The 12,739-nt window shown below is 38.1% G+C and overlaps 1 long non-coding RNA gene across 1 annotated transcript; it reads left to right on the top strand.

Annotated features, from left to right (window-relative positions):
- The first annotated feature begins 5,545 nt into the window (after window positions 1–5,545).
- LOC143421361 (uncharacterized) lies at window positions 5,546–8,916 on the top strand. Its single transcript, XR_013101003.1, has 3 exons — window positions 5,546–5,834; window positions 6,185–6,262; window positions 8,249–8,916. It is a non-coding gene; the product is annotated as an uncharacterized LOC143421361 (long non-coding RNA).
- Window positions 8,917–12,739: the final 3,823 nt, after the last annotated feature.

The raw sequence follows: 12,739 nt of genomic DNA, 5'->3' as shown, positions 1-12,739 counted from the left end.
CAGCCATGCCTAAATGGAAATAGAAGGGATTCAGATTAATCTGAGACAAACTCAGTAGGATGCATTATTAGATTTATCTGGTCAGCGCATTATATGCCTTCATTGTGAATCTGAAACTTAAATCCACAGTATGCACCGCAGTTGTTGACAACAGAGTGGGTGAAACTCAAATCTGTTTATGTGTAATCTAAATGTAATTTTCAGAAAGTGACTGCAGTGTCTCCACTCCCTATTCTGCTTCTACCAGAAACAGAAATCCCTTTCTAAAGTGTTTAACCACAAATGGTAACAATTTGACATTGTAAGCAGATTTAAGTGTTTGTCCACTTTAGGTAACATTTGTTTCGGTCATTGTTATATGTTTTGCATGTCTAAGTGTAAGTATTGTCAGAGCTTGACTGTAGACGAAATCTAATACTGAAAGTGGAAATTTTCTTTGTGCTACACATCTGAGTTTTAAGATGTTAACCTCTTAAAATGATATGTACATACAGCATATGAATAAATAGATATGACGTAGAAACTGAAACTGAATGCCTGCATTGTAAAAACAGCAAGTTTGGACTGCCAGTGATGCAGGACCTCTGAAAGAAACCAGGAGGCTTACATGTTCATTTGGCTATTACTGATCTAATCAGTATTTTTATATTATAATGGTGCAATGAAAAAGGAGCTGTCAAGATCTCTGCAGTTAATCTATATATAATCAGAGCATTATTATAGGCTGCAGGCTGTGCGCTGCCATAGCCAGTAGTAAATACAGTCGATACCAGAATGCTGCTAGATTTAGCAGCATTCATTGTATCAGTTAATGGAGACTAAAGCACAGCTAATAGGACAATTAATATTAAACGATATAATATACATCATGTCAGACATCACCGGTGGCACCTGATGGAAAATCTGTCCCATACCCCTTAGAAAATTGGTGAGCAGCTCAAAGTACCTTTGCGTGAGTATAACTTCAGTGTGAAGGGTAGTAGCATCATTGCGCTTGAATTTTATGCGTGGAACCTTGCTTCTGTTATGCGCCTGTGTTAACTGACATCATGAACCAGTGTAATGTGTACAGTTTGTTCCACTAACCCATCCCAACATTATAGTTTTATGTGTATTTCTTTTAAATCACAAAAATGATCCCTATCAAGTGTTGTTTCTGGACCTGTTTGGGTCTGACACCATGCATAAATTAATCATTAACATTACAGACTTCTCTAGGTAACATATAAGCAAAAATGAATGCTGGAGAACATTGCGTTTGAAAGTCGTGGTACAGTTGCAGTCTGAAGTAGTAAACATTCACTACTCCAAATTATTTCTTCTGCCTGAGGCACTAGAGGAGTTTCATTTGAAGAAAGATCCATGCGAAATTATTTAGAGACGGAAAATGTAGAAAAGTTTCATATGAGATTCTCCAGGCCTCCCCCCCCAGGAAGTTATACTAATGCTGTACGAGTGCATGGCCTTAAACATCCTATTTATCATCATTAGAAAAGTTCAAAAGCATGTAGGAATGCCACTCTCACTGATATTTCTTTAAACAGCTGGATACGCAAAACAGCTTCTCTTTGAAAAGTTATCACTAAGCAAACAACATGTGAGCTGTCAAAGGCTTATGGCTTTTGCAGCTCACCTCCTACAGCTGCCTTTACACACTCTGCAGGTGATTTCCCAGAAGGAAAGCCAGGAAAGGCTGACACACGAAACACAAGCATTTACTATCATCCAAGGTAATGGTAGGTTACTTACAATGGCATAAAGGAATTATCATGTGTGACTGAGGAATCAGTCTTTCTCCGAATGGAAGCTTATTTTGTCCCAGTCAGAAAGGAGCAGGGGGTTTTGCTCTTGGTTTGGATGTCACTTCGTTAATGTGTTTTGGAGCACATCACTGTAAAGAACACAAGATGATCAGTTGAGCAGGTATTTGAGCATGCATTAGTGTTAATTCAAAAGATAGCAAAAAAGGCTTTCTTATTAGATTTTGATTTGTTCTCTTTATAATTCAATTTAGATTTAAATGTGTTCTATTAAAAAGGAGTTTGTAACATAGCAGGATAATTTGTCGTGATAATGAGAAAAATGTCACACCACAAAATTATCTGAAAGAAATTCTCATTAGAGCAAAACCTGAATATTTATTTTCTTACTGTGAATATAATATGCTTCTGTTGTTTCCAGTGTATTGCTATATGCTTCATACTCTACTTCACACAGTGGAGTAGAATAACAGAAACAACATGATTTTTACCTGAGCATTTAATTTCTTGTGCTTCACAGCAGTATATATGGCTAAATATTTATTGAAGGCTCAATTCCCTCCAAGGGATTATTGCTGGGAATATTAAATGGTTTCTTTCTTTCTTTCTTTTTGTTTTGTTTTTATTAAAGCAATTCTTACCCTGGAACAAAGGTTATGGTACATACTGCTGTAGTATGTATATAATATGCTTAGTTTATCAACCAAGAGTGAGCTTCAAATCAGAAAGACACGTGTAGTCACACATGACGTGTATTTCTGAAAAACTTTCCCTTTTCCCCCCTCAATGATGGAATTGTTCAAACTGAAGGAAACTTGGCTTCATTCAAAAGACTGGCTAGGGATTAATCAATTTTCTGCCATCTTGATTATCTGGCCAAACTGCCCACCACTCAGCAGCAATTAGGCTGTCCTGGAAAAAAAAATCTCAACCTCAAATGTGCATTTTGTCCAACTTATCAGTCTGGTCTGCGCATCAGTGGCAGGGGCCCATTCAAGTTCCTGTGATTACCTTTGGCGTCATCTGAGCCGCTATCTCCTCCCCTGTGTAGTGAGTCCAAAAATGTGCAGGCATTGAAGGGGGACTAATGGTCCAGATGGCTGCAGAAGAAATCGGTCTAAGCTGACAGTTTATCCAGGCATCCGACAATTACAGCCTCCTACTGGAATAAAAGGCAACAGTTGGATATTTCATTTAGATCTTAACAATAAAAAGGAAATGTCAAAACACATTCCCACACACAAATGGAACCATATGGCAGCCATCTTACCTGGGTTTGGTTTAAAACCTGCTATTAGAGGGTATATGGAAAAAGCAGCATCTGCAACATGTATAATTATTAGCCTTACTGTGAACACAGTTACGCAAAATAGCCACAAGTATCCATTAACTGTTTTTGGTCGACAAATGCTAGACATCAGGTTAGGCTCTAATGTTTGTATTGGAGTCCAAAGACACCAGTAGAAGTGTGCTCTTCATTTTTGCCCTGTAAATACACAAACACAGTGAGAAACAGTTCCATTAATTCAGTTTTACCATCTATGTTAAAGATTTATGTCAATGTTCTTAATAGGTTAAAATAAAGACAACAACAACATTTTGCAAAGAAGACCAACGACCCTCCAGTGATCCTCTGTAAGTTAACATTTAATAGGGCTGAGGACCTAGAAGTCAAGGGGTGAACCAGTTTTGTGTTAATTCAAAGAAGAGCTTTAAATGTCTTTCATAAAGCCTGGAAATATAGTATATATTGGATTTGCATTTATTTTTTCACAATAGATCAATGCAAATATTTCCCTTTATCCTAGCAAATATAAAGAACCGAGTGCTTTCACAAGACTTCTGTACAGTATTGTAGCTTTGGGGCATAAACCTCACCAAAAATGTTTTGTTTTTTTTTGTGTAATTTTCTTCCCAGTCTATTCTAAAAATACAATTACAGAGATGTAATGATACCACATAAGACACAAACCGCGGTCCTCTTGGTGAAAGTTTTTATTTGGCGTATGCCAACACCATCAACTCCTGGTGGACTTTGTAGCTTTTTCTACGCTTTGCAGAGAAAAAAAAACTTGAAAGTCATGCCAGTCCAGTAAAACGAATATCTACATTGAACTTGTGTGGATTTCCAACTTTTGAAAAGGCTGGAACTCCATGCAAGTTTGCATTAAAGCTGTTTATTCAGCTAATTCTTTTATGGGAGACAATGAATATCTTCCTGGCTCCAGCATCCCTTTTGTTCTGATTTAGGCCTTCAGATTGATGGCTTCAGATATAAACGCGCTGAGCGTGTATTTAGAGTGTATATAAATATATACATAAAGCCTACAAAAGCATGTGGTTAAAGGCTGTTATGCCCCATAATATAAAGCTCAGCAGAAAGCTTTCATATCCCTCATTAGTTTGGACAACTGGCAAGTGATAAAAGATTCCAAACGTTCATTCTGAGCGTGTTCAATTCATAGAAAACAAAACAAATGAAGAGTGAATGAATAGCAGATGGTTTGGTGTAATACAGAATCAATTCCCACACATCTGCTGCAAATAAACCAAGGAGACAGAAATAATAATTATGCATGCAACTCAAATACAAACTAGATCAAAGCTTTGCTTTTCTCTAGCAACATAATGATACAATAACACATTCACTATTCTACGTTGGACATCATAAACCTAGATAATAATTAAAGAATGACTGCGGGATTTCAGCATTTGAAGAAGGGAATGGCTGTGTGCGTCCACGTAAACGATCGGTGTCTTAAATAAAATGCAATAGTGATATTGATAGAAGGAGTTGCATGTTTAGTTTTGGTACAAGTCTTCATGTACAAATGACTGGATATGATGGCAGCAGGTGTACTTATAATTTAGAGTCAAGCAAACGTTAATTTATTATTCTGTAATACAGCACACAAGCTGGGACATGCTTGAATTTTTTTCAGTTCAAACTGTATTTGTTACCACTGAATCAGTCGTGCCATTTTGCTGATCAGCAGAAAAAAGAACTCTTGCTGAGGGCCAAAATAATCCTTGGAAAAGACTGTAATATCAAAGTAATGAACTTCATGGACAATTTGATTCCAAGTACATGCTGATCCATAGCAAAAAGTGATTTTCATGGATGAATAATACAACTGCGTGAGACAATGCTCAAGCCATACTGATCCCTCTATCTGCATTGAGAGCTCTTCAAATCCTGGCAAACCGGACTCAGAGCGAGGTGTCCAAAAATAGAAGGACAGATTTATTGCACCCCAGATGTGCCTGATTTATGACCATTGTTTAATCTGCAGATTCCAACCACATGAAGGTCTTATATTTTGAACCTTAATTTATGGAGCTCAGAGAATGCTGGCTTAATGTTTTCTGTCTCTGTAGAAAATGAGCCAGCGCTGTGACTCAGGCAGATAAACAGATGCTTGGATTAACACTGATCTTATAAACATATGTGGAGAAAAGGTTATCTCTTAAACAAGCACCATTTGTTTTGGTCAAATACAGAAACGTGGGGTTTAAACCTCATTGAATCAACCATGAAATTATTATTTTTTTTCCTTATCAAAATATGTACTTTTTTTTTTTTTTTTTTTTTAGGTTAAAATTTTCTGAGAAGAAATTTAAAAGCCGTAAAGAGTCCACAGCAAAACTTTCACTAAGCAGGATTTTAGAGCTGGTAGGAGGCAGGACTGTCACACAAGTAATTATACATCATAATAGGTCTACAATTTTCCTTTTCCCACCCCTTGGCGTCATATGCAAGTTCTCATTACCAGATCGACTGAGCTTACAGCCCCAGGCGGACGATTTTTTCCCTGCGAGCTGGGGTTCTTGTGTTGTGGTGGGAGGGTCGGCAGAGGCGACATGGGCCAATGTTGCTGTTTATTTCCATTCTGTCATGTGTGTGAATCTGATTACAGGTCGCTAAGTCAATATTTAGCTTCTGCGGACAGCATCATCGTCGAGCAGTTTATTTTTTCTGGGCCCCGCCACATCTGCTGCCAATGTCATGCGCGGTCGCCAGCGTTTGCTGCTACCGGGAAGGAAAGCAAACAATGAGTCTGCAATCCTGGTCAAGTGAGTCAGGCGAAAGAGTGGCGAGTGTGAAACCATGATTTGCAGCTAGAAGTCAGACCTGTTGGTGCTTCAAGCAGTTTGAGGGAAACCTTAATGGATTTGATGAGGGGTCAGAGAAGTCCATGGTTATTCACAAAATGACATCTTTCATATTTGGGAAAAAAAAGAATAAAGCACATATAGCTACATATAGCTAACTTGCTCAGACTATTTAAAAGTATGTTCAAGTGAACACTTTCATTTCACTTGTTTAGTAGAAGCAACTCATACTCATATGCTTTTATATTGCACAAGCTGCGGGGACAATAATTACATTTCATGCATTTTTCATTTGATTCCTCTTGTCTTAGAGTCTTGCATGGGGGCTGCCACTTTATTAGGAGCCAAGAGGAACACTAGATGGAGGCTTCTTTTCATCTCTCCCTCAGGCAAGAAGGATTTGATATTTATTAAAAATGGAGAGCAGTATTTTTTTCCAGTCATGACTCTAGGTTATTCCAGTGAGGCAGACCACACACAGTCAGTAGATCAGAAACACCTCCTCTGCTTGCCTGACCTAGTATGCAAATTTTAGAAGAATTGTGGACTTTCTGCCAAAGATGTGCTGCTCAGGACTTCATTAGACTCTGAACTGATTCTGGCTGTTACTTGAACTAAGTTGGCAATTGTACAGTGTGTGTGGACTTGCTCTGTTATTTTGGCTGTATTAAGTGTATCTGCGTTTGCGTTTATCGTAACTCGTAAATTATGCTGCTACTTTTACTGCTGAATGCTGATAATGTTCTTTAGGAGATTAAAGGCAGAATCTCTCAGCAAGACTTTGGAGTCTTGCCATGCATAAGGGGTCTGTATGACTTTTTTTTTTTTTTTTTTTAGGTACATATATGCATTACTGTACAAAAAACGAACAGCTCCTCACAACTGCCAGCATCCCTCCACCCTTTAAAATTCACTTTCGTCTGCAAAACATCTGGAATTCATTGAGTGGAGGAGGCTGGGGGAAATGAACTTCGACAAGAGTCTGTAGATTTGGGTACAACCCCCTTCTTTAGGTTCCCTCAGATGTTGAAGATAGGTTTACAGACAAAAACGTGCCAGTCTCTCTCATTTTGTTGTAACGGTTTAAGAAGAATAAAATAATAAAAATGATTTTATTCCAATTAAAGAATGCAAGAACTGTAGACATCAAGATTGAATGGTAGTGTTAATGATACTTTTCCTTTGATTCAAAGTCCTCTGTTTGCATGTAATGACCTCATAGAAATGGACTGACTTGGGGTGATTTGTTACAGTAACTCATTACTTTACAACACCACTGTAATAAAAACACTGTGAACCTCAAAGTTGGATATCCCTTTTAAAAAGTGAGTCATTATATTAGTCAGAGTGACCAAAAACAAAAAGCTGGAAAGCTGGCATGCCCTCGCTTACAGATGTTATTGGTCATTTTTCTGTCTGGGAAAAGAGCTTGTACACTTGTAGCAACAGTGAAGTGTCCAAATGTGCAACAGTAATCCAACAAGGTAACAGAAATCTGGTAAAGTTATTCAGATATCTGAAAGTAAGGGTAATAATTATTCAAAAGCAGATGATTCATTACATAAGCTTATGTGTGTTCACATGATGCACTTGCAGTACTCATCATCATAGCAGGTCATTTAAATGCTATGGTAGACTGGAAAATTTGTTTCAGTGTTACTATCAGTAATTTGGGGCTGAAACTATCAAAACTCCCCATGCCTTCTTCTTCTCTCTATCTCACTTTCGGCACATGTTCTTGTGTTACTCTAAAGACATACAAAGACTCCAAAAGCAGAATCATGACGACGATCAAGTCTTTCCTAAGAAGTCGATGTTTAACTCTCCAACCAATATAATCTATTTTCACTGGTGGTAGTTTTCTCAACTTTGTGTTACTATATGAGAGAATCCTATGTCTAGAAACCCTTGTTAAGAGAAATCTACATGTTGCAGTGCCTGAAGCAAATAGTTTCTCAGTAATACTTGTGTAGGGGCTGCATGGTGGCCTCTTCGTGAACAGAATTGCATCTGTTTTTTGTTGGTCTGAGACATTAATTATATCCTTCTGGAGCTGTCTACAGGCTGAGTTGGTGTAATTGATAGTAAGACAAAACACTGCATGCAATACTCACTTTTGCTTTTACGTTATACTCACACCAGCGTTTGAGTTGTATATCTGTTTGCTACTCATTTCTTGATTTAAGAATGTAAAGGTCATAGCTGTAGTGTAAGGTGTTTTCCCAAACTGCTTTGATAAATGGACTGGTTCTTATATAGTGCTTTTGTACTCTACTTGAGCACTCAAAGGGTTTATACAATAGGCCTCATGTATCCATTCACACATATTCATACATCCACTTTTTTCTCTGCCTATGTGCTTTTTAAATTTCAAGCTCCAGTCCAATCCAAGTCCAATGCATCAGAGAGCAACTTGCCTAAGGACACTTTGGCATGCAGACTGGAGCAACCAGGGATCCAACCACCAACCTTCCAAATAGTAGATGACCTCCTCTACCATTCAAGAAACAACAACCTGTATTGTTAATGAAACAAATCTGTCTCTTTGTTGTTTACCTGATTTTACCTGTAAAATCAGTCAATTGAACTGTGATGTAGGCCTGCAATGATTCCTTGATTATAAAAACGTCCTTGCTTTGTTGTTTTCATGTAACACACAGCTCTGGAGTGCTCAGTTGTCACCATGTAACTAATTATGGAGTTGGAAAAGAAACATATCCAGGAGCAGCCATGCGAATACAGAGTATGACAACATTAAGCCCACTCAGACCCCAGTTTTTCAACAAAAAGACTGATAACACAACAGCAGCAGTGATGATGATGTTGTCATAGTTTAACATGGAGTGTGTCTATGCACACGGCGGAGAGCAAATACGTAGAGTGAAAGAAAGCAGCAGCTCTATTCCTGTAATCACAATTAAAATCTTTACTGGGAAAAAGCCTAGTGGGAGTCCTTCATCAAAGCTTCTGATCAACAAACTTTGACATGAAGAAGAGTGAACTTTGTAGCTGCTCCATCCACCACAGTTTGTTTTACACAGTGAAAAACCTCCAGTAAGGCTACAGAAATTACATTAAAATATGCAGATGAACTTAGTCTGATACCGTGTTTAAATTAGGCGTCTTGCTGAAGGCTCACGGCAGCCATCGTGTTTTCAATCGCAATGATACCTGAGGAAACAAAGGGGAGTCTAAAGGGGGGGTGTCAAGGCTTTTGTAACATTATTTTTCAGATTTAAAGTGAAATTACATAAAATTTGTTTTTTAAACTTAGTAATACTTAAAAATTTAAATATAAATTGTTCTTTTTCTTTTGCATTTCAATAAAAATGTACATGAGCCAGTAAAACTCTGAGGCACTGACCTGGGGACACTATGTTGGACACTGAATTAACATTCATTATTAACATTCACACCATCATAATGCCTTGTTATAGATGGAATCCTAGGCTACTAAATAGTTGGAGTTCTGCTACGTATATCAATCTGAAGTTTGCTATCCTGTCACCAGAAACAGCTGGTAATAACAGTGAGTTATTGCACACAGTAACTATATAACAACGCTTAGTGGTAACAAAGCTTATGACTACATTTGAGCTTCTTAACCGACAGCTATGTGATCTTTTCCCAAAAGTAAAACCCGACTGAGTATTAAAAATGGAGATCTGTCAGGAGTCATTTTAGCTTTTCTTGGCCCATTAGAATTTCACTGAGGACATTAGCCTTTCCACTGTTTTGATGTTCGTTATCTTTAGTAGGAAATGCACTAAACAATCTGGGTTTAACAAAATGACAGATAAGCTGCTATAATAGCACTACGCTTAAAAAGAGTTTTCCTCATGGAAAAACTAAATACACTACTGTTTGTTGGCTATTTTCTTTTTACGTTGGGGATCTCACAGCGGAACTGCTGCAGTAGCAAAGGTGCTGTGTTTTCATGTAGGCCTGAAATGTCCTCATGCACACAACTAAGGATAAATGTGCCAACAGAGTTCCTGTTGATAATCAGAAGTATTAAACAAGTCATATGAATGTGATTCAGCCTATTTCTAATGGAAAGCAATAATATGAACAGAAAGGGTGTGATGCACTCCCAAGAAACTCAAGATTCATTCCCTGCAACCGCTGACCTTCTCTGGTCCTCCTGTCGTCTTAATGTTTTCTTTACAGGGAAGTTAAGAAATCATTATTACACTAGGGTACACTGTGCAGTGCTGTCAGTTTGAGGTAGTTTATTGCACAGAGAGTTTAGCAAATGAAAGGAATGCATCATCAGCAAGATTAACAGTGTTTGAATAGCACAGGTGAGATCCTCAAGGCCAAAATTCTTGCAAGCTGTTCGTCCATGATGCTCAAAGACAAATGCCTTGTCAAAATTCCTTCTCATCTTACCTTTACATGTCATCTGTTCTCTATCCCCCCCCCCCTCCCTTTTTTTTTGATATTCTCTGCTTTAAGATTCAGCTCTGCCATAAGCTCCAAGAATGGCAGGAAAAACCTCTGCAAGCTAAAAAAACCCCAAACATCACTTTTCTCATGTTTAATTGGTTTTCACGTCTGTTCCAGCTAGGTTGTAACTTTTAAACACTTTTCTGTGTTTGCTTCTGTTTTCCTAAAGCAGCTGTTGCAAGAAGTTATGAAGCGTTTGAGCAGTCGTCTCAGTAGCTCGGAGGGTGGAACTCTTTGGATTATCGTCTTAGCCCTCAAACAAGGCTGATGGCTGTGGAAACAAACTTGCTTTTTTTTCACACTTTTTCAATGTGCTGTACTTTTTGGCCATGATACTAAAAAATAAACAATGGGGGAACTGCTGTTGCTGTGCTAAGGATTTAAGCTTTATCTATCTATAAACTTTTGGCCCTACTCAAAAATAGTAAACAAGGAACAATTTTAGTCTGGTTCTCAGCCAAGGCAAATGGTTATATTATGATAACAGGCCTATTTCCTGCAGTTAAGATTTTTGTTTAACATTAAGCCCTATTCTCAGCCTGCAACTGGCAAGGAGCAGTGGCCCAGTTTCGACACTCTTAACCTCTGCCTCAGCCATCCAACCAGATGTGGGTTCCCTTAAGCAAATTATTAGCAGTTCCTAGTACACGCAGGTTCCTTACTAAGTGTTTCCAGCTCAGATTTGGCAGGACACAGAGGAGACATTCCAATGCTACAAGATAATATTTTCCCTTTAGCATAGCCACAGTAACTAATTATTTATTGTGAAAAAATGCATTTCTAAACTCAGCTAATGTGTTATGGTTTCTTATTATTTTTTGGATCAGAATAAAAAAAAAAAGGTTTTTTTTCTCCCACATTGAAATAGTTTGGGAAAATAACGGTACAAAGTCTCCAAATGCTTGGAAAAAGGGCAAGAAGAGTGAGACTGTTCTATGATTAGTCACACATGTGTTTTCTTTTTTAAAGAAACATCTGATTAAAACACTCAGGTCCTATTCTGGTGCACGTTATCCTAGAGTCACTAACCTTGTAATGGTCACGATGAAGGTATTTCTTCTACATATTTAAAGTACAGTCTGCTCATATAATACATTTGTTCTCATATTCTTGTACTTGTTGCTTTATCACCAGAGACATGGTATAAAATTGTTACAATATTAAGAGATTTTTTTTTTTTAGAGAAATCAGCTGTTAGTAGTACAGGTGCATACCCTAAACTTTGCAGTCTAATGTGCACTCTTACGGTTTAATAGAGTCTTTACTTTTTCAGTTACGTCAGGCTTGATGGTCTAAAAATGTATAGATCAGGACTCCAACTTAACTGTTTCTCAGTATAGTTTCCACCACCTTAACATTAACCCTTGCAAAATGTTTATTCTTATATCATAATGCCTGTTGTCGGTCTGTCCAGCCATCCTCTTCAGCTTTCTCTGATTCAGAGTCATGGTGGGACTGTCACAGGGCAAGAGACACAGTACACCCTGAAGACGTTCCTGGTCTGTTGCGGCTTAAAATAGTTGTTGAACTTAAAGCAGTAAACTAGTTTACTAGTAGGGAATAACCGTAGGACTTAGAACCCAGAGCATTCAAAGAGAAGTCTTTAAGGCTGTTACTTTACATCACTGATCGGGTCACTGTCAAGTTCAAAGAGGCTCATCACCTTGTTTGATGTTAAATTGATTACCGTGCATACTGCCTTAAGATCATCTCAGATCAATCATTTGAACTAACCTGTTACAACGACCTATTTCTTTCACTGTATAATCCTCATGTAGACAGATGCACAGTGTTTTCGCTGACTGAAAATCCCTCAGTCTGACAAGTAATCTTCAACAGTCCCTGATGTACTGTATCAAACGAACCACCTCTGTCTAAATCTGTCTGAGCCCTCCCCTTTTTTTACTGTGTCAATGCTGGCAGGGAGGGCAGCCGACAAATGCATAGCTAAGGAAATATTTACAGTAAGAGAACACTCACACATGGTGGTTCTGTCTCTCTTGCCTGAATTGATGTCGGTTGAAGGTGGTGGGTCTCCACAATGAACATAAACAATCAGATGGAGCAGAAGCCTGCCTGGTGCTAACGCCAAACCCTTCAACATATAAACAGACATCATTCAGCTTTGCGAGTAAGTGGTCATATAAAAGTGAAAGACGCCAGCATGTGGAAATTGGAAAGTTATGTTCTACGGTTGTGGTCTGTTTCAGCATGTTGGTTAGCAGCTCTAAAATGTAGTTGTGAAACATCAGGATATAGATTGCTCTAATTATGAGAAGTGAGCTGATAACTTTCACTATGTTCACTTGATCATAGCTAATGTTAGTTTCAATAACACAGCATTAAACTGTTCCATTCTGGTTGTTACTCACTTTGAGGTATTAGTCCCTATTATTGAATAAACTATATATGAGTGG

This window comes from Maylandia zebra, linkage group LG12, assembly GCF_041146795.1.
Source record: "Maylandia zebra isolate NMK-2024a linkage group LG12, Mzebra_GT3a, whole genome shotgun sequence".
NCBI lineage: Eukaryota > Metazoa > Chordata > Actinopteri > Cichliformes > Cichlidae > Maylandia > Maylandia zebra.
This window is presented reverse-complemented; position numbering and strand designations above follow the sequence as displayed.